This window comes from Populus trichocarpa, chromosome 4 (genome assembly GCF_000002775.5).
Source record: "Populus trichocarpa isolate Nisqually-1 chromosome 4, P.trichocarpa_v4.1, whole genome shotgun sequence".
Classification (NCBI taxonomy): domain Eukaryota; kingdom Viridiplantae; phylum Streptophyta; class Magnoliopsida; order Malpighiales; family Salicaceae; genus Populus; species Populus trichocarpa.
This window is the reverse complement of record NC_037288.2, coordinates 22,638,593-22,666,074: the sequence shown is the minus strand read 5'-3', so window position 1 is coordinate 22,666,074 and position 27,482 is coordinate 22,638,593. Positions and strand designations below refer to the sequence as shown.

Sequence of the window (27,482 nt, the reverse complement as noted above, 5' to 3'; positions counted from 1 at the left end):
TATTGCCAAATGCTCTCTCCCTCTGCTCCCAACAGAGTAAACGTAGAAATATAGTTATATAGTTATGGTTGTTTTTTAAAGTATTTTTTATTTTAAAATATAATAAAATAATATTTTTTATTTTTTTAAAATTATTTTTGATATCAAATTATCAAAAATATATTAATTTATAAAAAATATATAAAAAATATTTTTAAATATTTTTCAAACATAATATTAAATATTATGTAAAAATCTTTTGTTTGTTTACTTGAATCTTATTTCATTAAAAAAAAAAATGCAGCTTGTTCTTTCGATTTAACAAAAGAATGTGTGGTCAAATGCAGCTTGTTCTTTCGATTTCTTGATACTACCTTAGTGAGTTACGTAATTAAATCTCATTTTCACAGGTTAATATACCTTAAAGATTGTCAAATATTCGTCCTTTTTCATTAGTCAAATATCCCATAAATCAGCACGAGTTTATGTCATCGCTTTTTTATTTAATGGGGCATGAAAGATACAAAATTCAAGCATCTCACGTCTTGCAATGAGGTATTGCTGTATAATTTATTTCAAAAATATATCTTAATTAAAAATATAATAGAATAATATTTTTATTTTTTATTGATACCAAACTTTAATACTAACTTTTTATCTTGGGTTGCAAACACCGACAATCAGTACCAAAATACCACTTCTTATCACCATTTCTTGGAAACCTAAATTAGGGCAATTAGCTATGGTTCAACGGCAAGTGTTTCTTCTTTTCCAAGGGATTTTAAATCCTGTCAAATAACAATTTCAACTTAAAAATTTAAGCTGTTGAATTACGTAATATTTATTCAGACAAGGCTTGAACATCATATCCTAACTTAGAACACAGAATGTTTATGCTACCAGCTGCAGTAAAAAACATTAAAGCTCAAAATACACAACAAGATTACAGGCAGACTCTTTCTTTCATCTTGCCAGGGAAGCAAGGAATTATTCATTTTTTCTTACATAATTATGAAAGCAGACAAGAAAACAAACAAAACACTGGAAAACTAATGCAAAGTGCTCTAGCACTAGCTAGCTCATCACTTGCTATAACGTCCAGGACTCACAGGCCAAAACCAAATTTACTGCACATTAGCCCAAACCTTGAAAATCTTTCTTTCTGCTCTTATGCTGTATCTCACTCCATTCACTCCTTCTTCCCTCGTCAGAAAGAGTTTATCACCCACTTTAAGGCCTTTGTCACGCACAAATTGAAGCCAGTCCCCAGTGATCACAGGTTTAGTATAACGATCATTTTCCCCACGAATGGAAAGCCTAAAGTTCCACTCGTTCTCAAGGGTATCTGTTGCTTCAAAGTACACAGCAGTTTCTCCTTCAGGCATTGGGAAAGCCCACAGACTAGAGGTCGGAAATGCCAAACGATATTCTATGTCAGTTTGGCTCAATTTCTTCTCCATGATCAGCACTTCCATTTCTAAGCAAGTATAGAATATAAGAAGTTATGCTAAAAGCTTTGTAAACTTGATTGAGATATTGAGTTGGAGCTTGCCATGTATATATATATAACTAGGGAAGCTGTGTGATAATGATGGTCTAGCGATTTACGAACTTTCAAGGTTCGTTATCGCATTTGTCTGGTTAACTTTCTGTCAGTTTTTGCACGAAAGACGGTCGATTTGAGCATCATGGCCTTTGATTTCTTCTTGATTGAGACTCACCTTACACTATAAGATTTTAGTTTAAATTTTTTTAGATTGATAATATTTGACATGTGGACAAAATAATTTTTTTTTAGTTTATCACAATACAATCGCCTCGAGTGCTTGTATACACTGATGAACACGCGCTAAAATATGAAGATTATGCCCATGAGATCGTTGATAATCTTGGAAGGGTGGTGCGATAGCAGGACTACTTGAACTTTATACTGTCAAGAGTTCACTAGACAAGACAAACGGGCTGTAGCCGCCACTGCTTGCTTATCAAACTCGACATGCTTAGCTTGTCTCAAGAAAGTTGACAACGGAATCAATGGGAGGTTATAATTTTATATATTAGACTCGATCAATTTTGAACCTTCAGTGCTTAGTAAGATCTTACAGACGTCAGAGAGTTGGTCGAAAAGAAGCAATGGTTTTGTTTATTATTAGTAACGTACCATTATAAAATAACGAAAAGCAACATAAATTTAACATTTTTCATATTAAAAAAATATTAAAACAATGATTAAAACAATGATGTTTTGATAATTTGTTATCTGTTCTATATTTTTCTTGTTCATATATATATCTATTTATTTTATGTTACGATTCATGAAGGATTTGCTTTCTTGCATATATAGACTTGGTCAATATATATGCTAAAGCAGTCTTATTCACATTCTAGCAACCACTCTTTTGAACTCAATATTTCTTTAATAAATAAATAAATAAATATTAGAAAAGGTTTATCTAAAAAATTAAGTTTATGGTTTGGTTTTTCTTTAATTTGTTGGAACATGATTGATCGGTAAGTAAGGGGAGTTAAATTAAGAAAAAAAAGACGATGTTAACATATATATATGCACCGAAGAATGATAGCAAGTTTATTTTTTTAATTGCTTTCAGTCAAACATTTGATTTCTAAAGCTATCCACCGACAATTTGGTTACTTATAAGTTGTGTGAAATCTTCATTTCCAATTAGCAAACCAACCATTGATTGGTTTATTAACAATTTGTTTTATCAAAATTATATTTATGACATCATCCAGACGAAGAGATCATACCAAGTCTTCTGATTCTCCCCTCTATAAAAATGCTTGCAAACTATCTTCTTGAATCGCAAATTATCTCTCAAAGCATATATAGCTATGAGGATCTTCATGAAGAAACTCACATCTGTTGACATTGAGAGACATTTGGAGTTGCCGAACGATACAAGAAGAGAAGCTTTGCCACCTTTCCAAGGTGCATGGGAAAACGTGATTCGAATCATGTTTGAGCAAGCTGAAATGGAAGTTGATGTTCACTGCTCCTGCAGATCAGGAAGTCTTGCATTTACTAAAGGCTGGATTGGAATCGCTCGCCATCTGAGGCTCAACGCTGGTGATGTCGTTACCTTGCACAGGGAAGACCAAGGTGGGTACAAAATGACAGTGAGAAGTGCAAGTTGATCCTAAAAAAAGAGAAAGAAAGAAAGATCTGTGAAGGAAGAACAGATGTTGATCAAGCTATCTAAATGGAAACCATATATGTTACGTAGCACTTTGTTGTTTATTGTTCTATTTTCCAAGTTCTTTATATTTCGTTTCTTCTTTGTTTTGCATGTGCTCTATCGACCACCATATATGTTTTTCTTCTATAATTTCAATGTCAATGAGCCTTGTAGCTCAGGATGTCTCAAATTCAAAAGCCTTTAATTTCTATTTCTATTTTTATGAATGATGTTTTTCTTACCAGTTATCCCCTAATTTCAAATTTCAAAATTTTTTCATTTTATTTTTATAATCATTGCCAACAAAATTTCATTATTTATTTATTTTCTCAAATAATAACATTATGGTAGGATATTTCATCCATAAACTGTAACTACAGACACTAAAGTTACAACCTATTGACCTTTCAACAAGTTGTTGATGAAGAAGCAAATTACAAATCATTTTAATTTAAAAATTTAATCTAAAAATTTAAGTTATTAAGTGAAATCATATATAAGATATAATTTTTTTTTACTTTTTAATACACTCTTTAAATAAAGTTTTTTGAACTTAAAACTTGTATAAATTCATATTATTTTGTGTTTTTTTATCAAATAAATAAAAATGATAAGATTTAAACTCATAATTATTTAATTATCAATACTCTATGATATAATATCAAAAGAGATATATATATATATATATATATAGCCATGGAAAGCAGTGTAAATTAGTCACCATTCAAGAAATTGCCGCATATTTTCAGCTTCTCAGTACACAAAAGTGAACATCCTTTGACTAAGTAATTACGATTTCGTCTTCTAATTAAATTCAATATCACAACATATCTGAAACTGGCCCGAGACAAAACGATAAACGATCGTTATATGTTGAGTGGTCGTGCATTAGCCGTCATTAATACATTGTTATTGTCGTATTCTCAAGTTTTGACCTCGATCATGTGATGATAAGGTCAAAAGAGAATATTCAATTGTGTACTTTATGATTTTTTTAATTAATATTAGTTTTTTTTTAATTAATATGAATATTCGGATCAGTTTGTGCGTATCTCGACTAATTTCACGGATCCTGAAGTTAACGACCATATAAGCCTCCAGTGACCATCATATTAGCAACCACATGATTCAAACCTAAGATTATAAAAGGAGCAAACTCCTTAATTCTAAACTCATATCACCGGGACACCTATTAAATAGTTGCTTTATAGATTTTTAATATTGGTTTTTTTAATTAATATACAAGATCGGAGGTTTGTTTTTGATTATCGATTATTATGAGCATAATTTCTTTTTTGTTTGCATTAGCCGTCATTAATATATTTTGGGTGGTCGTGCATTAATATATTGTTATTGTCGTATTCTCAAGCTTTGACCTCATGTGATGATATAATCACATGATAAGGTCAAAAGAGAATATTCAATTGTGTGCTTTATAGGTTTATTTATTTATTTATTTACATAGGTGTCCGGTCCTGCTTGCGCGCACCTCGACTAATTTCACGACTCCTAAAGTTAACGATCATATAAGTCTCCAGTGATTATCATATGAGCAACTATAAGACTCGAATATAAAATTATAGGGGAAACAATCCCTTAGTTCTAAGTTTTTATCATTAGACTATCAAGTAGATGGTTGTTTTATGAGTTTTTTATATTGGTTTTTTTAATCAATATAAAAGATCGGAGGTTTGTTTCTGACTATCAATTATTATGAGCATAATTTCTTTTTTTTTTTTTTTTTTTTCCGAATGACGCGAAAAGTTAAAAATCAAACCGTTTGAAATTGAGATTCCAAATTCATGGGAGCGAGCTTGGTTGAAAAACTAATAGATCTGTGCTGTCCACACCAACTTGCTTATTTGAAACAAAATTAAGATGTGATCATACCAAAATATTCTGAATCCTCAGCTCGCAAATTGTCGCATACCGACAAGCATGCTCTCATATCTCTTACACTCATTCACGCCCCGTCTCGCGCTCACAAGATAAAACCTAGATACTTTAATTAAGAGGCTGTCTTAATCAGGTACTTAGAGTAATATACTATATTATATAAGATCAATCATAATATTTTTTATTTTACAATACATTCCATGATAAATATTAAATAACTACTACTCTTAACAGTTTTATTAACAAAAATTTATATTTATAGTTTGTCGGTATGTATTTTAATGACGGGTTAATAAACAAAATTAAATTATTTTATTTATTTATTTATTTATTAAAAGTCATGCTGTGAACAGACTAAAATATTTTATAAGCTCTGTTTCATTTTATAATAAGTCACCTTATTATAATTAACTAAGTTCAGTCCATTATAATCAACTAACTGGTCATAATATTTGATAGTTCTGTATTTATTTATTTATTTTTTGCTAGTATTTCTATTTATTTTATGTAGATGTTGCAAAACACGTTACGATTCATGAAGGATTTGCTTTCTTACATATATAGACTTGTTCAATATGCTAAAGCAATCTTATCACATTCTACCACTCTTTTGAAATCATTTCTTTAATAAATAAATAAATTAAGAAAAAAGATGATTTTACCATATATGCACCAAAGAATGATTGCAAGTTTTTTTAATTGCTTTCAGTCAAACATTTGATTTCTATAGCTATCCACCGACAATTTGGTTAACTACACGTTATGAAATGTTCATTTCACAACTATTGATTGGTTTATTAACAATTTGTTTTATCAAAATTTTATATACACACACTATTAACCTGCATTCCCTGACGACATATGTTATGGACTATATTAAATTTAATAAAAAAAATTTAAATTATTTTTTTAATTATATAATAAAAATATACTCACGAAATTAAGCACCAACCTAAAAATAAACATTTATTTGAGACAATAGAAAATAAATCATACAGTTTATTTCTCAATCAATCTAATATTGAAGGATAAAATTAAAGAAATAAAATTTTAAAAATCAAAGGACCAAAAACAAAAAAAAAAATCATATTCATCTAGTGGATAAACTCATCAAACTTGTGAACCAGGTTACCCGGGCTAGTATGTCGAACCTGTGAATCGGGTTATGGACTCTAGTAGAATTATATTTTTTTTCTTTTAAATTATTTTTTATTTAATTATACGATAAAAAATAGACAATTGATAAATTAAACACCAACTCAATACTAAAATGTTGAAAGAAAAAAAATGTTAAACTCTTCAGACCTATGAATCAAGTCAATAAGCTAAACCTGTGAAAATATCCATGGATTTTATAAAGTTTAATAATATAGCTTTTCTCTGAATTTTTTTTTTTACTGTATGAAGAAAATATTGATAGGAAAGAAAGTCATGTTCAATTAGAAAAAAAAAAATGGTTCACCAAATTCGTAAATTGAACATCAACTCAATACTAAAATGTTGAAAGAAAAAAAATATTAAACTCTCCAAACCTGTGAAAATATCCATGGATTTTATAAAGTTTAATAATATGGCCTTTCTCTGAAATTATTTTTTAACTGTATGAGGAAGAAATTGACAAGAATTAAAGTCATGTTCAATTAGAAAAAAAAAAAACAGTTCACCAAACTCGTAAATTGAAGCAACTTGAGTTACTCTAACAAACTCATAAACCACACAAACCCTATAGAAAAGGCAAAACAAAAAGAAGGTTAGCGTTATTATTATCGTGATCATTAGTACTATTACTATCATTATTACCATTATTATTATCATTGTTATTATTATTATTACAATTAATATTATTGTTACTGTTGTTGATATTATTATTATCCTTACTAGCATTATTACTATATATTATCATAACTATTATCATTACTGCAATAAATATTATTACTATTTTTATAACTAACACCGCAGCTATTATTATCACTATTACTATTACCATCAATAACATTAATAGTATTATTCTTGTTGAGTCGGTCTTCTGAAGAAGGTGATGAACAGTAGAAATGGCACCGGTTTTTTTTTATTATTAAAATAACTATCTTCCATTTACCCGGCCCCTGAACTTCGACATTGAACAATTGGATCCTTAAATTCATTAATTAAACAATTTCAAGTTCAATTAAGTCCCCAAACTTTCAATTCTTGACCAAATTGACCCCTAAATTTATAATTCAATCCTTATTAGTCCCCAAATTTTTAATTTGTGTTGTCTTAACCCAATTTTCAATTCATTCATTTTTTATTTCTTATTATATATATATATATATATATATATATATATATATATATATATATATATATTCAAATAAAAAATATTTTTAAAAATAACCGAAAAATCAAGCTGAAATTTTGAACAAATTTGGTGTATAATTATATCTCGTTGTACCCAAGACTGGAGAGATAATGTAGATTTCAAGTTAAACTAACTTGGCTATTTATTTCAAACTCATCCTTGAACTTTAGTTTCTTTTAAATTTATCCAAATTAAACCAATTTAAGTCTTTTTCTTCAATTTGTTTCTCAATTCAAAGCGGCCCAAAAATTTCAAAATTTTATTTTTGCACGTGATACTCAATTATAGGTTCAATTTCAACCCTAGCTATATATTTTTTTGTTTTTGTATTTTTTATAATAAAATGATTAAAATTAACTAAAATTACTAAAAAAACATATTTTTAAAATTTTTTCTAATGTTTTCAAAATATATATAAAAATAAAAGGTCAAGAATATATCGAGTTATATAACAACTTGGATTAAGAGCTGCATTATCCATCATAAAAACATGGTGCCTACATGGTGATTTCAATAACATTCCAAATGCTTTTAATATCTTTTGGCTCAATTTCAATAACCATGATTTCAAGAACATGGTGCTTACTTGGATTAAGAGCTGCATGCATTATCATAAATTAAAGACTAGAGGTCGGAAATGCCAAACGACATTCAATATGTCAGTTTGGCTCAATTTCTTCCCCATGAGCACTTCCATTTCTAAGCAAGTATAGAATATAAGAAGTTATGCTAAGAGCTTTGTACGTAAATCTTGATTGAGATATTGAGTTGGATCTCGCCATGTACGTATAAATATAGCTAGGGAAGCTGTGTGATGATGATATGATGGTCTAGTGATTTACGAACTTCAAAGGGTCATGATCGCACTTTTTAGCTAGATTTACGAACTTCAAAGGGTCAAGATGTTGCAAAACACGTTACGATTCATGAAGGATTTGCTTTCTTACATATATATATATATATATATATATATAGACTTGGTCAATATGCTAAAGCAATATTAATTCACATTCTAGCAACCACTCTTTTGAACTCAATATTTCTTTAATAAATAAATATTAGAAAAAAAAGAGTTTATGGTTTAGTTTTTCAACAATGTATAATTTCATAATACAAACAAACAACCGAACCCCTTCAGGCCAGCCAGAAAAAGAAAAGAAGAGAAACAGCGGCGGCCCTACATGCATTTGACCTGCAGCTTCAGCCGCGCGCAACCACTTCGGGATTGAGTTCATTCGTTCATTAACAGTATTCATTTTCATGCCTAACGTACGAACTCCGCAGGTCAGAGATATTAGACTCGAACAATTTTGAACCTTGATCAGTGATTAGCAAGATCTTATATATAGACGTCAGAGGGTTGGTCGAAAAGAAGCAATAGTTTTGTTTATTACTAGTAACATACCTATATAAAGCCACCTCAATATAACATTATATATATATAAAATTAAAGCAATAATTTTTTTTTTTGATGAACTTGAGTTAAATTGGGTTGTCCCACGTAACTTAAATTATTCTTTAATTTTTCCATGGCTATTAAATAATATTATAGATTGTTATGGGTATATAAAAAAATACTTATGAATATTCAATGAAGATAAAACTTTTTTTAAAACAAAACAAGTAGAAAAAAAATATTTTTTTCTATTAAAATTTCATTCCTTATCAACGTATATCTTTATTATTTTGAAAAAATATTTTTTCTAATTATAAGCACTCCTTTTTCAAAAAATATTTAAATAATATCTCAATATTTTGTATATGATTGAAGGTAAGAAAATAATGAATTTTATAAAATCATGTCACAAAATTATTAAAAAAACAAAAAACAAAAACCTTATTTCATTGAATATTCATGAGCAATTTATTATTTTATTTCTTTTGCATATTAGGTATATAGTAATTGAAAAACAAATTTTTAATATTCTCATAAAAACAACTATAATATTATTTAAGAACTATGAAAAACCTGAACAATAATTTAAGTATCATGTCAAGTATTTTTTTTATAATGTATTTTGATCAAAATACAAAAAATAAATTTTGAAAAAGGATTTAAGGTTTTATTATCATAGATTGACATAGAATTAAAAAACTTCAATGAGTTTTATCCTTATAAGTCAACTAAAAATTATAAAATATCGCTTAACAAATATTTTCATCTCATAAAATTTGTGGTTTTATTATCATAGATTGATATAAGATGAAAAAAAACTCCAACGGATTTTATCTTTAGAAATTGACCTATAAATGATAATAAAATTGCTTTGAAAAATATATTTTCAATTCATACATACTTGGTTGCTTTATCTATGTATCCACATGGGATAAATAAATTCTCAATGAGATTTATCCTTAAAAGTTGATAAAAAAAATAATGAAATGGCTTGGTAAAATCTTTTACAACCAATCTTTGAAGTTTTAGTTTAGTTGCATATTAAAGGTTTTATTATTCATTGTCGTATGTGGATGTGCGTCGACTGGAGGTGTCAATTTAAAAGTTGCTATCTAATTGTTTGATTTAGGTTCATTATGAGACTTAAGTGTTCTGGTCTTGTTACAGATTCGAGGATAAAAAACTAATTAATAAGATCTTATATATAGATGTTAGTGAGTTGGTCGAAAAGAAGCAATGGTTTTGTTTATTACTAGAAACATACCTCTATAAAATAATGAAAACCAATGTTAAATATTTAACAATTTTTTATATAAAAAATTATATTAAAACAATGATGTTTTGGATTCAGGTTGAATTGAGTTATCTCATGCAACTCATGACTTAGATCACGACCTAGCCTATTTAACAATCTTACTACTTGGAATATGTTTTATTTAATTAGATAATTATAAAAATTCTAAGCTTTTTATTTTATTTTAGTTAATATGTATTATAAAAAAATATTTGACATGATATTTAAATTATTCTTCAATTTTTTCATGGCTATTAAATAATATTATAGATTTTTTGAGAGTATAAAAAAATCCTCATGAATATTCAATGAAGATAAAACTTTTGTTTTTTTTAAAATAAGTAGAAAAAATATACTCCTTCTTTTAAAATTTATTTTCCTTATTAATGCATATCTTTATTATTTTAAAATTGTTTTTGTAATTATAAGCTATGTTTTTTTTTAAATATTAAAATAATATCTCAATATTTTGTATATGATTGAAGGTAAAAAATAATAAATTTTATAAAATCATGTCAAAATCTATTAAAAAAATAAAAAATAATTAATTTTTTTAATTGAATATTCATGAGCAATTTTGTTTTTTGCATATTAGTACATAATAATTGAAAAAGAAATGGTTAACATTCTCATAAAAAAAACTATAATATTATTTAAGAACTATAAAAAAAACTGAATAATAATTTAATATCATGTCAAGTACGTTTTTTATAATGTATTTCAATCAAAATACAAAAAATAAATATTGAAAAACAAAACCGGCTAGCTCGCGTAGGCTTTTTATTTATTTATTTATTTATTAGAGGCATGTTGTAACTTGTTTTTGGACTGCCTTTGATTTGATCTGGTTATGTAATATAATGGTGCACAAATTTTACTAAAATATTTTAGAAGCTATATTTCATTTTATAATGAGTCACCTCATTATAATCAGCAAATTAAGTTTAGTTCATTATAATTAACTAACTGGTAAAAATATTTGATACCCGAGCCTGATAATTTGTTATCTGTTCTGTATTTATTTATTTATTGCTAGTATTTCTATTTATTTTATGTACATGTTGCAAAACACGTTACGATTCATGAAGGATTTGCTTTCTTACATATATAGACTTGTTCAACATGCTAAAGCAGTCTTGTTCACATTCTAGCAACCACTCTTTTGAACTCAATATTTCTTTAATAAAGAAATAAATAAATATTAGAAAAGGTTTATCTAAAAAAGTTTATGGTTTGGTTTTTCTTTAATTTGTTGGCACATGATTGATCGGTAAGTAAGGGGAGTTAAATTAAGAAAAAAAAGACGATGTTAACATATATATATATATATATATATGCACCGAAGAATGATAGCAAGTTTATTTTTTTAATTGCTTTCAGTCAAACATTTGATTTCTAAAGCTATCCACGGACAATCTGGTTAATTATAAGTTGTGTGAAATCTTCATCTCCAATTAGCAAACCAACCATTGATTGGTTTATTAACAATTTGTTTTATCAAAATTATATATATATATATGACATCATCCAGACGAAGAGATCATACCAAGTCTTCTGATTCTCCCCTCTATAAAAATGCTTGCAAACTATCTTCTTGAATCGCAAATTATCTCAACAAATATTATAACCTATGGAGATCTTCATGAAGAAACTCATATCTGTTGACATTGAGAGACATTTGGAGTTACCGAACGATACGAGGAGAGAAGCCTTGCCACCTTTCCAAGGCGCACGGGAAAACGTGATTCCAATCATGTTTGAGCAAGCTGGAATGAAAGTTGATGTTCACTGCTCCTGCAGATCAGGAAGGCTTGCATTTACTAAAGGCTGGATTGGAATCGCTCGCCATCTGAGGCTCAACGCTGGTGATGTCGTTACCTTGCACAGGGAAGACCAAGGTGGGTACAAAATGACAGTGAGAAGTGCAAGTTGAGCCTAAAAAAAGACAAAGAAAGAAAGATCTGTGAAGGAAGAACAGATATTGATCAAGCTATCTAAATGGAAACCCTATATGTTACGTAGCACTTTGTTGTTTATTGTTCTATTTTCCAAGTTCTTTATATTTCGTTTCTTCTTTGTTTTGCATGTGTTCTATCGACCACCATATATGTTTTTTTTCTATAATTTCAATGTCAATGAGCCTTGTAGCTCAGGATGTCTCAAATTCAAAAGCCTTTAATTTCTATTTTTATTTTTATGAATGTTATTTTTCTTACCAGTTATCCTCTAATTTCAAAAATTTTTCATTTTATTTTTATATTCATTGCCAACAAAATTTCATTTTTTATTTGTTTTCTCAAATAATAACATTATGGTAGGATATTTCATCCATAAACTGTAACTACAGACACTAAAGTTACATGAACTCAATAGAGACAAGGCTTCACTCAATACATTAACAACCTATTGACCTTTCAACAAGTTGTTAATGATGAAGCAAATAACGAATCATTTTAATTTAAAAATTTAAGTTTAAAATTTAAGCTTAATTTTTAATATATTATTTAAGTAAAAATTTCTTGAACTTGAAATTTGTATAAATTCATATTATTTTGTGTTTAATTTTTATCAAATAAATAAAAATAATAAGATTCAAACTCATAACTATTTAGTCATCAAAATTCTCTAATATAATATTAAAAAATTAAATATCTCAAAATATAATTTGTATATAGACACATAGTTGAAAATCCAGGAAAGCAGCTTCGAGTGTAAATTAGTCACCATTCAAGAAATTGCCACATATTTTCAGCTTCTCAGTACACAAAAGTGAACATCCTTTGACTAAGTAATTACGATTTCGTCTTCTAATTAAATTCAATATCTGATACTGGCCCAAGACAAAACGATCGTTATATTTTGAGTGGTCGTGCATTAGCCGTCATTAATATATTGTTATTGTCGTATTCTCAAGCTTTGACCTCATGTGATGATATAATCACATGATAAGGTCAAAAGAGAATATTCAATTGTGTGCTTTATAGGTTTATTTATTTATTTATTTATATAGGTGTCCGGTCCTGCTTGCGCGCACCTCGACTAATTTCACGACTTCTAAAGTTAACGATTATATAAGTCTCCAGTGATTATCATATTAGTAACCATAAGACTCGAATATAAAATTATAGGGGAAACAATCTTTTAGTCGTAAGTTTTTATCATTAGACTATAGACTAGATGGTTGCTTTATGAGTTTTTTATATTGGTTTTTTTAATTAATATAAAAGATCTAGGTTTGTTTCTGACTATCAATTATTATGAGCATAATTTCTTTTTTCTTTTTTGTTTTTCAGAATGACGCGAAAAGTTAAAAATCAAACCGTTTGAAATTGAGATTCCAAATTCATGGGAGCGAGCTTGGTTGAAAAACTAATAGATCTGTGCTGTCCACACCAACTTGCTTATTTGAAACAAAATTAAGATGTGATCATACCAAAATATTCTGAATCCTCAGCTCGCAAATTGTCGCATACCGACAAGCATGCTCTCATATCTCTTACACTCATTCACGCCCCGTCTCGCGCTCACAAGATAAAACCTAGATACTTTAATTAAGAGGCTGTCTTAATCAGGTAATTAGAGTAATATACTATATTATATAAGATCAATCTATACAAGAAAAACATAATATTTTTTATTTTACAATACATTCCATGATAAATATTAAATCACTACTACTCTTCACAGTTTTATTAACAAAAATTTATATTTATAATTTGCCGGTATGTATTTTAATGACGGGTTAATAAATAAAATTAAATTATTTTATTTATTTATTTATTTATTAAAAGTCATGCTGTGAATCGACTAAAATATTTTATAAGCTCTGTTTCATTTTATAATAAGTCACCTTATTATAATTAACTAAGTTCAGTCCATTATAATCAACTAACTGGTCATAATATTTGATAGCCGAGCTTGATAATTTGTTATTTGTTCTGTATTTATTTATTTATTGCTAGTATTTCTATTTATTTTATGTAGATGTTGCAAAACACGTTACGATTCATGAAGGATTTGCTTTCTTACATATATAGACTTGTTCAATATGCTAAAGCAGTCTTATCACATTCTACCACTCTTTTGAAATCATTTCTTTAATAAATAAATAAATTAAGAAAAAAGATGATTTTACCATATATGCACCAAAGAATGATTGCAAGTTTTTTTAATTGCTTTCAGTCAAACATTTGATTTCTATAGCTATCCACCGACAATTTGGTTAATTACACGTTATGAAATGTTCATTTCACAACTATTGATTGTTTTATTAACAATTTGTTTTATGAAAATTACACACACACTATTAACCTGCATTTCCCGGTGAATTGGATAAATTTTTTTAAATATAAAAAGATATTAAGATTGTGAAGAGATTTTTTTACTATGTTAAATAAACTTAGTTTAATGAGTCAATCTTGAGAGCTTGTGACTTAATTTTTTGCTTAACTTAAATTTCCAACTAAATCAGGGGAGAATTAGCCTAAATTAAATTGATTCCTATTATTAATTGATCCAAATACAATCTTGATAATTGATAAAAACATGACTTAACTTTTAACAAAACTTCAAGATAACAATTTGTTTTTAAAACAATTATTGAGACAATAATAGATTGTATTGATTTTAATCCCCTGACGACATATGTCATGAACTATATTAAGTTTAATAAAAAAAATTAAATTATTATTTTTAATTATATAATAAAAATATGCTCACGAAATTAAGTACCAACCTAAAAATAAACATTTATTTGAGACAATAGAAAATAAATCATATAGTTTATTTCTCAACCAATCTAATATTGAAGGACAAAATTAAAGAAAGAAAATTTTAAAAATCAAAGGACCAAAAACAAAAAAAAAATAATCATATTCGTCTAGTGGATAAACTAATCAAACTTGTGAACCAGGTTACCCGGGCTAGTATGTCGAGCCTGTGAATCGGGTTATGGACTCTAGTAGAATTATATTTTTTTTTCTTTTAAATTATTTTTTATTTAATTATACGATAAAAAATAGACAATCGTTGAATTAAACACTAACTCAATACTAAAATGTTGAAAGAAAAAAAATGTTAAACTCTCCAGACTTATGAATCAAGTCAATAAGCTAAACCTGTGAAAATATCCATGGATTTTATAAAGTTTAATAATATGGCTTTTCTCTGAAATTATTTTTTTTTTACTGTATGAGGAAAATATTGATAGGAAAGAAAGTCATGTTCAATTAGAAAAAAAAAAACGGTTCACCAAATTCGTAAATTGAACATCAACTCAATACTAAAATGTTGAAAGAAAAAAAATGTTAAACTTTCCAAACCTGTGAAAATATCCATGAAGTTTATAAAGTTTAATAATATGGCTTTTTTCTAAAATTATTTTTTTACTGTATGAGGAAGAAATTGACAGGAATTAAAGTCATGTTCAATTAGAAAAAAAAAACAGTTCACCAAATTCGTAAATTGAGGCAACCTGAGTTACTCTAACAAACTCGTAAACCACACTAACCCTATAGAAAAGGCAAAACAAAAAGAAGGTTGGCGTTATTATTATCGTGATCATTAGTACTATTACTATTATTATTACCATTATTATTATCATTGTTATTATTATTACAATTAATATTATTGTTACTGTTGTTGATATTATTATTATCCTTACTAACATTATTAATATACATTATCATAACTATTATCATTACTGCAATAAATATTATTACTATTTTTATAACTAACACCGCAACTATTATTATCACTATTACTATTATCATCAATAACATTAATAGTATTATTGTTGTTATTACTATTATCTTTGTCGCACCCGACAACGTGGTGACCTTAAAAAAAATTCAAATCTCATAAAAAACATAATTTCTGACATCTTGTTCTTAGATAGAGAAAAGTCTTGTTTAAGAAGTCGTCACCTAGTAATATGATCATTAGAAACCCTAACTGGTCAACAGAGATTCTATGGTACGAGATTGGTTATGCAAAAAGAAAGAAATTATCACCTCTTAAACGTCTTACCTAAGATAAGTTACATTGATGATTTTGTCTTAAATTACAAGAGTTTGTTGGTATATGTTATGATGATCTGCTTGTAATATTCCTAACTCTAATGTTAGTGAATGTTCAATTACGGATACTTTCATCTCTAGCGTTGGTAAGTACTATGTAGCAAAAAAACATATAGTATTCCCGACTCTGACGCAAATAAATAAATCAATAAAAAAAATTAAAATCAAAACATATATTTTTTTTTATTTTTTGAGCTGGGTCTAGCTTAGCATGTACGAGCTGGGCTGGGCTGGGCTGGACCCGGCTGAGCAAAACACCTGGTCTGCTGGACAACTGTCTCGATCGTCCCTTCATTCTTCTGGGTTTCTTCATTCTCCATGGTCTCTTTTTTTGGTCTCTGTTCTCGTTTGGTTGGTTCCTCTGTTTTTCTTTCTGTCTTCGTCCTCTGTGTTTATTGGTCCATTGTGTATTGCTCCTTCCCCTTCGTGTCTATCTTCTTCTTCTCTGGTCTTCTTCTGTGTTGTTCGTCCTTCTGGGTTTATTTTCTTTTTGTTCTCTGCCCTGTTGTGTTCGTTCGTCCCCTGTGTTGTTCGTCCTTGTTTTCTGTATTTTTCTGTTCGTGGGTTTCTCCTTCTCCTCCTTTGCGTCTGTGTTCCTCTCACCCCCCGGTCCTATCTGTCTTGTGCTCCCTCCTTTTTGTGTGTGTTTTGTTCTCGGTGTTCCTCTGTTTGCTTCCCCCCCTTTTTTCGTGTTCTCTCCTCTGGTTTTTCACCAGTTTTTCCTTCGGTCTCTGTTTTTTGCTCCCCCTGTGTTTTTTAGTCTTTTCTCCCTGTATCCGTCCCTTTTATAAGGCAAGAGAGAGTAAATGAAGCCGTTATCAATCTAGAAACGGGATCGTGGGCAGAAGACGTGGTCCGGGTTTGGTGCCATTTCTTCTTGTAAATGAAGCTGCATTGTTAATCGATCTGGAAACGAGATCGTGGACAGGAGACGTGGTCTGATTTTGGTACCATTTCTTCTTGTTGAATCGGTCTCCTGAATAAGGTGATGAACAGTAGAAACGACATCGGGTATTTTATTAAAATAGCTATCTTCAATTTACCCCCTGAACTTCTGACATTTAACAATTAGGTCATTAAATTCATTAATTAAACAATTCCAAGTTCAATTAAGTCCCCAAACTTTCAATTCTTGACCAAATTGACCCTTAAATTTATAATTCAATCCTTATTAGTCTTTAAATTTTCAATTTATGTTGTCTTAACCCAATTTTCAATTCAATCATTTTTTTTATTTCTTATTATATATATATATATTGAAAAATTCAAAAATTAGATTATAACAATATATTTTTTTTATTATTATTATTATATTATCATCACCATAATCACTAGTAACACAACCACCACAACTTATTTTGAAAGATAAAATTAAAAACCATAAGAATTTAAAAAAAGGAAAAGGAAACAAATAAGAAATCAAAAGATACATGACAAGAAGGTGCCAATGTAAGTAATTATTCGTGTATATATGTCGTATAAATATTTAAATTATATAAAAGCGTACAAGGAAGTATGTTTTATGAATACATATGCACACTGATCCAGGTTTTATATACTGTTTAAAACATCACTAAATAATTTGGTCTTAATATGTGATAATACACTACAAAGATGAGAAAGAAATTAAAAAACATATAAACTAAATTGAATTATTAATCAATGGACCATCTTAAATATCAACTCATCAACTTGAATCTTGAGTATATATTAACATTGAATCTTAATTAAATAAGAGCATATGTGACGTAGGGTTTTAATTCAAGAATTTAATTACCATCTTAATTTATAAAAAGTTAAAGTGAATATATATATATGATGGTTAATTTAAAGGGAGGAATTTCGGTTGCCCTCACAATTACCCATTAAAATGTTCCCAAGAAAGCTTTGTGCCCACGCCTTCTTATTAATCTCCCCTCTATGGCTCTATAAGAACATGCTTGCAAACTTCTTGAGTCGCAAATTATCTCAAATCATATTATAGCTATGGCGATCTTCAGAAAGAAACTCACATCTGTTGACATTTTGAAAAATTTGGAGTTACCGAATGATACAAGAAGAGAAGCCTTGCCACCTTTCCAAGGCGCACGGGAAATCGTGATTCCAATCATGTTTGTGGAAGCTGAAATGACGAAAGTTGATGTTCACTGCTCCTGCAGATCAGGAAGGCTAGAATTTAGAAAAGGCTGGATTGAAATCGCTAGCCGTATGAATCTCAACGCTGGTGATGTCGTTACCTTGCACTGGGAAGCCCAAGGTGGGTACAAAATGAGAGTGAGAAGAAGTGCAAGTCGCGCCTAAAAAAAGAGAAGGAGCCCTTTGTTTTTTGTTTTCGTTTATTTTTGTATTTTCCAAGTTCTTTATATTTCGCTTCTTCTGTGTTTTTGCTCGTGCTCTGTCGACTACGTACGGATCATGTTTTTCTTCTCACAAAATAATCATTTCATTTTATAATTCTGCTAAACTTGAGCTGTGAGCAGACTTTTTATGTTTTCATGTCTTCCCCGCCAAATCTTGGCGTTTTCTAATGCAATATTATACTTCTCAAAAAAAAAAAAAAAAATTATATGCCCAGCTTATAATCTAGAATGAAAGTAGTTCGATGTCAATGAGCCTTGTAACTCACGATGTCTCAAATTCAATCATTTAGTTTCTATTTTTATTCTTATGAATGTTATTTTTCTTATCACATATCCACTAATTTTTTTTCTTTATATTCGCTGCCAACAAGATTTCAAAATTTTTTTATTTTTTTTCCCAAAAACATTATCAAAAAATAAAATCTTTATAGAATATTTTATCTATAAACTATAATTATTGATTCAGTATTTTTAATCATTAATATGCTAAAAAGTTAATATAAAATTATTCAAGCGATTACATTGCATTCAATAGATAAATTTCTTGGGTTAGGATTGTTTTTATCAGATTTTTAATATTTAAATGATTAAACTATGTTTGTATTAATTTTAATTAAATTAGTTTCATTATAAAATAAGCAAGTTTGAAGCTTTTTATTTAAGAAAATGTGTTTAAAATTGACACTGCACAATTCTTCCACACGATTTTTTTTATATGAAAATGATACAATTTTTATTAATGACAATTAGAGGGTATAGTTCTTTTCGTGTCCATTGAGGTTAGGTTCTTGAAAAGACGATACACGAATCCCAACGGCTAGATCTGCTCTAAAGGGACATGAAGGCAGTAGGGAAATCTTCGCTGTGAAGTAAGAAATCCCATCCATGCTATCGGTAACCAATGCACCAATCCCAATACTCAGTTCTCCTAATATCCATGAAAATCCAGCCATGGAAAGCAGCTTCAAGAGGAAATTAGCTACCATTCAAGAAATTGCATATATTTTCACAATCTCAATGCATAATAGTACTTTCAAGGTACTAGGTACTATGTGCACTGAGATACCTAAAAAAATCATCTCAAAATCTAAAATTAAATCAAAACAAAAAGTTTTCTTGAGCTTATATGTTTTTTTAGATATTTCAAGGTAAATTTTAACCATAAACCTAACCTAGGTATAAAAAGCATGTTTTTCTTTGAAACCCTATTTCTTCAATTTCTTCCCTCAGCCACCATCCTCTCCCTTCCCTCTTTGTCTTTGGCAACGAAGATAGCCACAGAAGTAGCAAGTGCTGCCTCATATTCCTCCTGCATCAACGCCTGCAACCCAGGTCTCGTTTCCCTGTTACAGAAATCCCCTCTTTTTTTCATAACCTCCACCACCACCGATTTCCAACAAAAGCACATTCCTAACCGTAAAGCTTACAGCTTTAGCAATCTCCTCCAATTTAGTTATAATCTTAGACTGCCCCAAAAACAAATCTTGCTCCCTCTCCACCCTCCTCAAGCAACCCAGATAAATCAAACCAAGGCTCCAACAATATAATATCAAAAGAATTCAAACTTTCAGCTGGTTTTATTCATTTTTCTTTGATTATTCTTGCCGTTAAAACCACGTTATCCATTTTGTTTTTTGCAGGCTTATCTGTTCAGTTTTCTTAGTTTTCAATATCAAAAAAATAATTTTGATATAACCAAACCAATTCGATTTAAATTGGTTTTTGGTTCGGTACGGATCATATTCTCGAGAAATTACAACCCTAGATTTAGTTTGTTTCAAACCAAATCAAATTGGACCATAAACACCCCCAATAGATGCCTTCATAACAATACCTCAATACTAATATGTATTCCTACCTTAATAAGAAAGATATTAATTGTCATAATCTATTTTCGAGTTATTCTCTAATTTTATCCTTTTTCTCTTTAAAATAAAAAATAAATAATAATACCAAGAGGATTGGTGATTGTTGTAAAAGCTGGCCAAAGAAGATCCAAGTACATAAAGAAAAATCAAGCTGAAATTTTGAATAAATTCAAAGTATAATTATATCTCGTTGTACCAAAGACTGAAGAAATAATGTAGATTTCAAGTTAAATTAAATAATTATTGGACGAATCTGTATAAAAATTAAACTCAATGACATAATTAAATTTTTAATAAGCCAATTTGATTTAATAATTGATCAAATTAAAAATTTAATTATATTTAAAAATTAATTTAGATAAAATTAAATATGAAAATTTAATTATATTTTAAATAGATCAAATTAATTTTATTAATAAAAAATTAAATATGAGAGCATAATTTTATTATAATGTGCCCTCGTAACAGTACCTTATTAATGCTTTCGAATGAAATATCACAATTTTGTTTGTGCAATGTTTCATCATTCATAGTAAAATGTAAAATCACAAACTTCTTAAAAGTTTTTGATAAACTATTATATATAGACCATCAATACTAATACTTACATTATAATAAAATTCAATATTAATTCCAGAGAAATAGACTAATCTCTTTCTTTTTTTAATTAATGCCTATCAAAACACTTCATAAAATCCTAAATAATTCATAATGAACTTCTTAAATCATCTAAATCAATATAGTACCTCACTACCTTTTTAATTTGATTGTCATCAAAACTGTAGAATGTTTTAAGAGAAGCAATTAGTGAAGACTAGAAATATTAAGATTTGAAAATAATAAAAATTCATTAAATTATTGAATTGGATCCTTAGTTTTTTTTTTTATTATTGGACATCATTGGTTATTGTCTTAGTAATCTTTGACTCCACTATATAAAAGGATTCATTACATTTTTATTATTCCTTTTAACAAACTCTAGTCACATTGAAACAATTCTATATATATAAATAAAAGATTCGTAAAATCTTTATCACCAATATGACTTAATTCCTATTCAATTTATATATAAATTAATGAAAATATCTTAAAATAAAAAAAAAGTTTTTAAAGTATAGACTTAGTTAAACCTAGTAAAACATTGCATAAAGTCATCATTCGATCATACTGTAAAACCTCGTTTATATATGGTATACATACAATAGATTTTATTGAAAAGAAATTCTTTTAAATAAAAGATGTTCAAAATATTATAATTAATACCAATAGTATCACATTAGGAGAACATATTACAATCTTGTAACATTAAAATATAAAAATTAGTGTCTGACATTTAATAATTTATCATGTTCTATATTATTATATTGCAAATATTTATGAAATGCTACAAATCCCAACAAAACACGAGGAGGTATAGTTTTATTTATTATTATATTTGTACATCCATACAAACAAGTGACTGGGAGTTGACTCAACTTCTGGTCCAAAAACGAAGGATGGTTTGGACTAGATGTCAACACTTTGACCGATATCTCATCTGGCAAAGAGAGCCACGTGGCTTGCTTTTCAAACAACGACATGCTAATTAATTATATTTTCGGCCGTTCTCAAAAAATTAAATAAAATTCATCTCTGTCGAAAGCGAATTCCATTACCTAACAACCCAGATAGCTTTTGCAAGTCGAGCAATATTTATATATATAATTTTAGAAAATAATGGTTAAGATTATATTAAAATAATATTTTTTTATTTTTTTAAATTTATTTTTTACATTATCATATTAAATAAGAAAAACATTAATTTTTTTTATTAAAAAACAAGCTAAATCGCAGCCTCCGAACAGTCACGTAATCTCAAAACTATGCTGGCCGGCTCGCTTCAGTACAACCCATGTGGAATTGATATATATATATATATAAAAGATGTGGTAAGGGACAAGCCATACTTTTAACACTAAATTTCAAGGCTACAAGCAATACAAACTCTGTTTTTCATGAGTAGAGAGTACAAACCACACATAAATAAAATAACAAAGTAATAATCGCAAACTAACACATTACCTCAACATGGAAACTGAACAGATCTTTAAGGGCTTAGCTGATTAATTAGGGCTTATAATTAAAGTTGACTCAGAGTTGACATGATCACTCAACATTAACCCAATAATTGAATATTCTTCTCTCAGCCCTGATGCTGTATTGCACGCCATTACCTTCAACTTGTTGCCTAGAGAAAATAATCCTATCCCCCACCCTGAGACCTTTTTCGTTCACAAATTGAGTCCACTGACCGGTGAATACTGGTCTTGGGTTTGGATTATTTTCCCGGCGAATCGACAGCCTGAAGATCCACTGTCTCTCAATAGTGTCTGTTGCCTCAATGTCAATTGCATGCTCTCCCATGGGAAACTCGAAATCTCCCAAATTGGCCGCAGGAATTGTCAGCCTATGTGTTGTATCAGTCGGAGAAAGCTGTTTAGTAAAAAGGTGCTCCATTTCTAGTTGGTTTTCGGGAGAGATTAAGCTAGCTTTTGCCCAAGTTTTGAGAAATCTAACTGAGACAAGAACCTGGGACATGCTAGATTGAGCTTATAAAGATGAGCTCACTTGCTGTCCAACAAATTCTCTTCCGATTTCGCACCAACGGGGCTCTTGCAATAAAAAGGTGCAACCTTTTTTGTTCGTCATAACAAGACAAACACGTCCCTTTCTTATCCCCACGACATTCTTCCCCATGCTGCGATGATCTCGAACGAAAATATTAGATCAATTTATGGATACGTAGAGTTTTCATCGTGTTTAAAAACAATATAGATTAAATTTATTGGCATGTGTCGGCCATTATTCAAAACCCTAACCTTAAAATTTCTCAGCTATTGTCGTTTGTAGCATCCCTTCGCCTTTTTCTTTTTCTAGTTCTCTTTCCATAGGTAGACATCTATTCCCCTTCTTTATAAATTCAGCTGTATAATCCCTACGGCACCCATGACTAAATTTTAGAAGATACAGTACCCCTGGTTTAAATGTTATGGAGAAAACCGCCTCCTCTGTTTTTTTTTACTTGAAACTAATTCCCTTCTATAAACGATTTTAAATATACATTTGGAAGAATATAACAAATTTTTAGATTTTGATTCTAAGATTTGAACCTAAAAAAAAATATCATACCTTCTTAACCATCAAATAAATTTCTTCGAATTAAACCAACTCACATTCATATATAAACTACATAATATATTTACTTGTCTATAGTCCCTTAAATTCTCATAACAGCAGGACCGCAATGCTTTTAATGAACATCAAGGTTTGTGATTGTTCAATGTTTCATAGTTTATAATATTTTATAAAATCAGGAACTATATTACTCACCGTCACCAGATTTTACAGTTTTACCGATAAAAATTTTCATCAGTATTTACACTCACAATCTGTAGCTAAATATTTTACTGACGAGCTCACAGACAAAAATAGTTCATCGATAAAACTCTTGTCGGTAATTTATGTTCTATCGGTGAGTCTGTCGGTAATAAATTTACCAATGAATTTACAGACAGATAAAGCACGCCAAAAAAATTTTACCCGTTTTATTCCATTGGTATTTCCCTCGTGATGTTTATCATATAACCGATGAAATACCGTATGCAATTTTGTTGCTATTTAATTTGTCTGTCGGTATAGTCATCGATCAATATAACATATCACTGACGGAATATCATATGTAATTTTGTTGGAGAGTTAACAATAGCAGTGACATCTGTAATTCCATCGGTAAACTTCTCAGTAATAAAATAAATTACTTTTAAAAAAATATATTGAACAAAAGTAGAAAATAATTAAAAAAAAAATCAAATATATAAAATGAAATTAAAATAATATAAAAAATAAATATTTATTATAAATTTAAACATTTGTACTTTTAAATACAGTAAATCTAAAACATAAGTTGCATTGGAGGAGGAGGAATAAATCTAAAACAAAGGCGGCGCTGGAGGAGGAGGAGGTTGGTCGTTATCGGGATCTTGGGGTCAACAAGGAGGAGCACATGGATCACCCATATGTGATGTCATCTCCATTACCATTCGGCGGAGTTCTTCATAATCCGCAATGAGTCATTTATATTTTTTTTATTAAGATTGGTCGTCCGATCATGTACTCGTTTGTTTAACATCGCCTCGAACTCGGGAGTTTGAATGCTCGGAACCGATTGTGAGCATCCAACGGTCGAAACACTACGGGTCATCCGCAAGTTCTCAGTCGTAGTATTAAAGAGTTCGTACACCCGATTTCTATCAGGTCCCTTGAACGATCCTGCCTTCAACCGCAAATCCAGATCAAGATCCAGACGGGTCAAAGGATCGTTCCCCTATCTCTCCTTCAAGCGACTGTTGTATGTATCCTGGAAAGAAAAATAAATTCATCAAATTGAAATAAATTATAACTTAATAAAAAAAAATTGAAAACCAACATACCACAAAGTGCTAAGCTCGGTTATCCTTGAATTACTGCACCCCTTTTTGGTGATCATCACTCCGCACATGCATTTCAACAAAAAGTTTCATCGGACTTGGCGTGTGTCCAAAAGTCGTAGCCCGCAAGATAAAAATGTTGTCAGTTAAATATGTTTATAAAAAATAAAAAATAAAATAGAAGTAATAAAAAAATCTTATCATCCGCTTCGCATGCGAAATGAACAGAACAAAGCTGCCAGTGTGCGTGGTAATGAAACGGTGAACACGCCGGTGTCGGTTCTATGTACCAGAATGTGACCATTGAGTGAAACACGCAGACATCACATGCTGAATGTAGTGCGCCCATATAACCTCAAAGATGTATGGCAGTCTTAAATCCTTCCAAATCACCACGTCATTCTAGGCTAGAAGCTCTCATATATGTTTTTGCTTTCTTTTGCGCCTTGTATAAAAAATCACACGACCTATAAGTTACCAATAAATTATCTGTTAGTAAATAAAAAATAAAATTTTAATATTTGGAATAAAAAAAATTATCATGATTTCGATCTTACCTAGTTGCACCGTGATGATTCTCCTAAACCCTAATTGCAATATTATCATCAGCTCTCTTCCATTCAAATTTTCCCTTGCAGTAAAAATTTATTAAAGGAAATTTTCAATAATTTCAATAAACTAACTAAATTAAAATAATAAAAAAAATATTTAAGTTAATACTAACCTTAAACCTTGAAAACCATACATTGATATGCAGTTTCCATTTAGGATGTCAGGAATCTAGCTTCATTGAAATAATAGAATTTTCATCGACGATTTAAAGGCCAATGTTATTGTTTTTACATCCTCAATGTTTGTAAACCTGAAATTGTATTTGTTAAATAAAATTATTTTTAAAAAAAATTATTAAACAAGTCGTTGTTAAAGTAATAAAGTCATTCATACACTGAAAGGTCGTCATTCCACTAGGCCTGGTACTTGCAAGTAAATGAATTTTGCTGTGAAGGGCCCCCCCTTCGATGTTACGACATCGCATCATGAGTTGATGGATGTGCCTCATGTGCATGTTTTTGGTCAACACCTAATGACTTGTGGTCATAAGCATCACTGCTAAAAGAACTAACAGCAATCATGTCCTCACAACGTGCAATAGATTTTTTTCGTGGCATCTACAAAAATTAATGGAAAAACAATTAAACGAGTTCTATTTAAAAAACATTCGGTAACACCTTCCTTATATAGAAGGCTACCCAACATTTTTAAAACTACAAATACACAATATATATGTCACAAACCAGTTGATTTTATTCAATTTCTTCCAACAAATTCGAATAATTCAATTTCGCACAAAATTCTCATTTTCTAAATGGTAATATATTTAATCCTAAATTTACAAAAAAAATAATATAAGTTAACAAAAAATCAAAATAATAATTAAAAATAATCCTACATGTTTAATTGAAATTGAACAATAAAATTGAAAAAAAAACAACTAGAATTCAACAAAGTAATTCAAAAATTATTACAATAACAACTAAAATTCAACACAAAATTGAACAATAATAATTACAAAAAAACAAAAATAATTGAAGAAAACACTAATAAATAAGAAAAAAGAATGAAAAAATCTTACCTTTTTAGAGTGCTTAGTATCAGTTGAGAAAAAAAAAAACAAAAACAAAATAAATGAAAAGGGATTGTTAAAACACCTGAAAAATAGAAAAATAAGGATAAAAATAAAAAAAGACAACATACCTTAGGATGCGAAGAGAAGATGATGCTTCATTTCAACTCGGGTCGTGAACAAAAATAAGATTGAAGAAGAAGAGAGAAAAATAGAGAGAGAATGAAAAAAGATGAATGAAGAAGATGAAGCCTCGTCTATTATGCTTGTGGTCTTTTATATTAGGTTTTACTGATAGAATTCCTGACGGAATATTAATATTAATATTTGTAAAACTTTCATCAATAATTTCATATGTAAAGTCAACGTAAAATGTTCAATTTGCATGAATAATTTCAGAAACCCTTCCAAATATTACCAACGACAGAAAAATAGAGAGAGAATGAAAAAAGATGAATGAAGAAGATGAAGCCTCGTCTATTATGCTTGTGGTCTTTTATATTAGGTTTTACTGATAGAATTCCTGACGGAATATTAATATTAATATTTGTAAAACTTTCATCAATAATTTCATATGTAAAGTCAAAGTAAAATGTTCAATTTGCATGAATAATTTCAGAAACCCTTCCAAATATTACCAACGACATTTCATTCTGTTAGTAAATGAGTAAACAGTCAACAATCACAAAGAGGACTAATTACTAGCGCCTTGGAATTCACATTACATCGGTGATTTCATCGGGGAATGTGTACCACAGTCAGAAAAAGCATTAACAGTCAGTACGTTGGAATTCTCATTTCATCGGTGATTCTGTTGGTAAAAAAAACATTAATTATCACCGCCTTGAGAAGTGAACAATGCTAGGAAGAAAGGGAACAATTCCCTTTGTCTCTGGAATATACCGACGGATTGTGGTCGTTGGTATTTCCATATGTAATTAACACCATGAATAGTGCTAGAGAAAAGGGAAATAATTCCTTTCG

At 29.2% G+C, this 27,482-nt stretch overlaps 1 long non-coding RNA gene across 1 annotated transcript; it reads left to right on the top strand.

Annotated features, from left to right (window-relative positions):
* The first annotated feature begins 2,804 nt into the window (after positions 1-2,804).
* Positions 2,805-18,644, top strand: LOC127905185 (uncharacterized). The gene is made up of 2 exons (XR_008058965.1): positions 2,805-2,929; positions 18,264-18,644. It is a non-coding gene; the product is annotated as an uncharacterized LOC127905185 (long non-coding RNA).
* Positions 18,645-27,482: the final 8,838 nt, after the last annotated feature.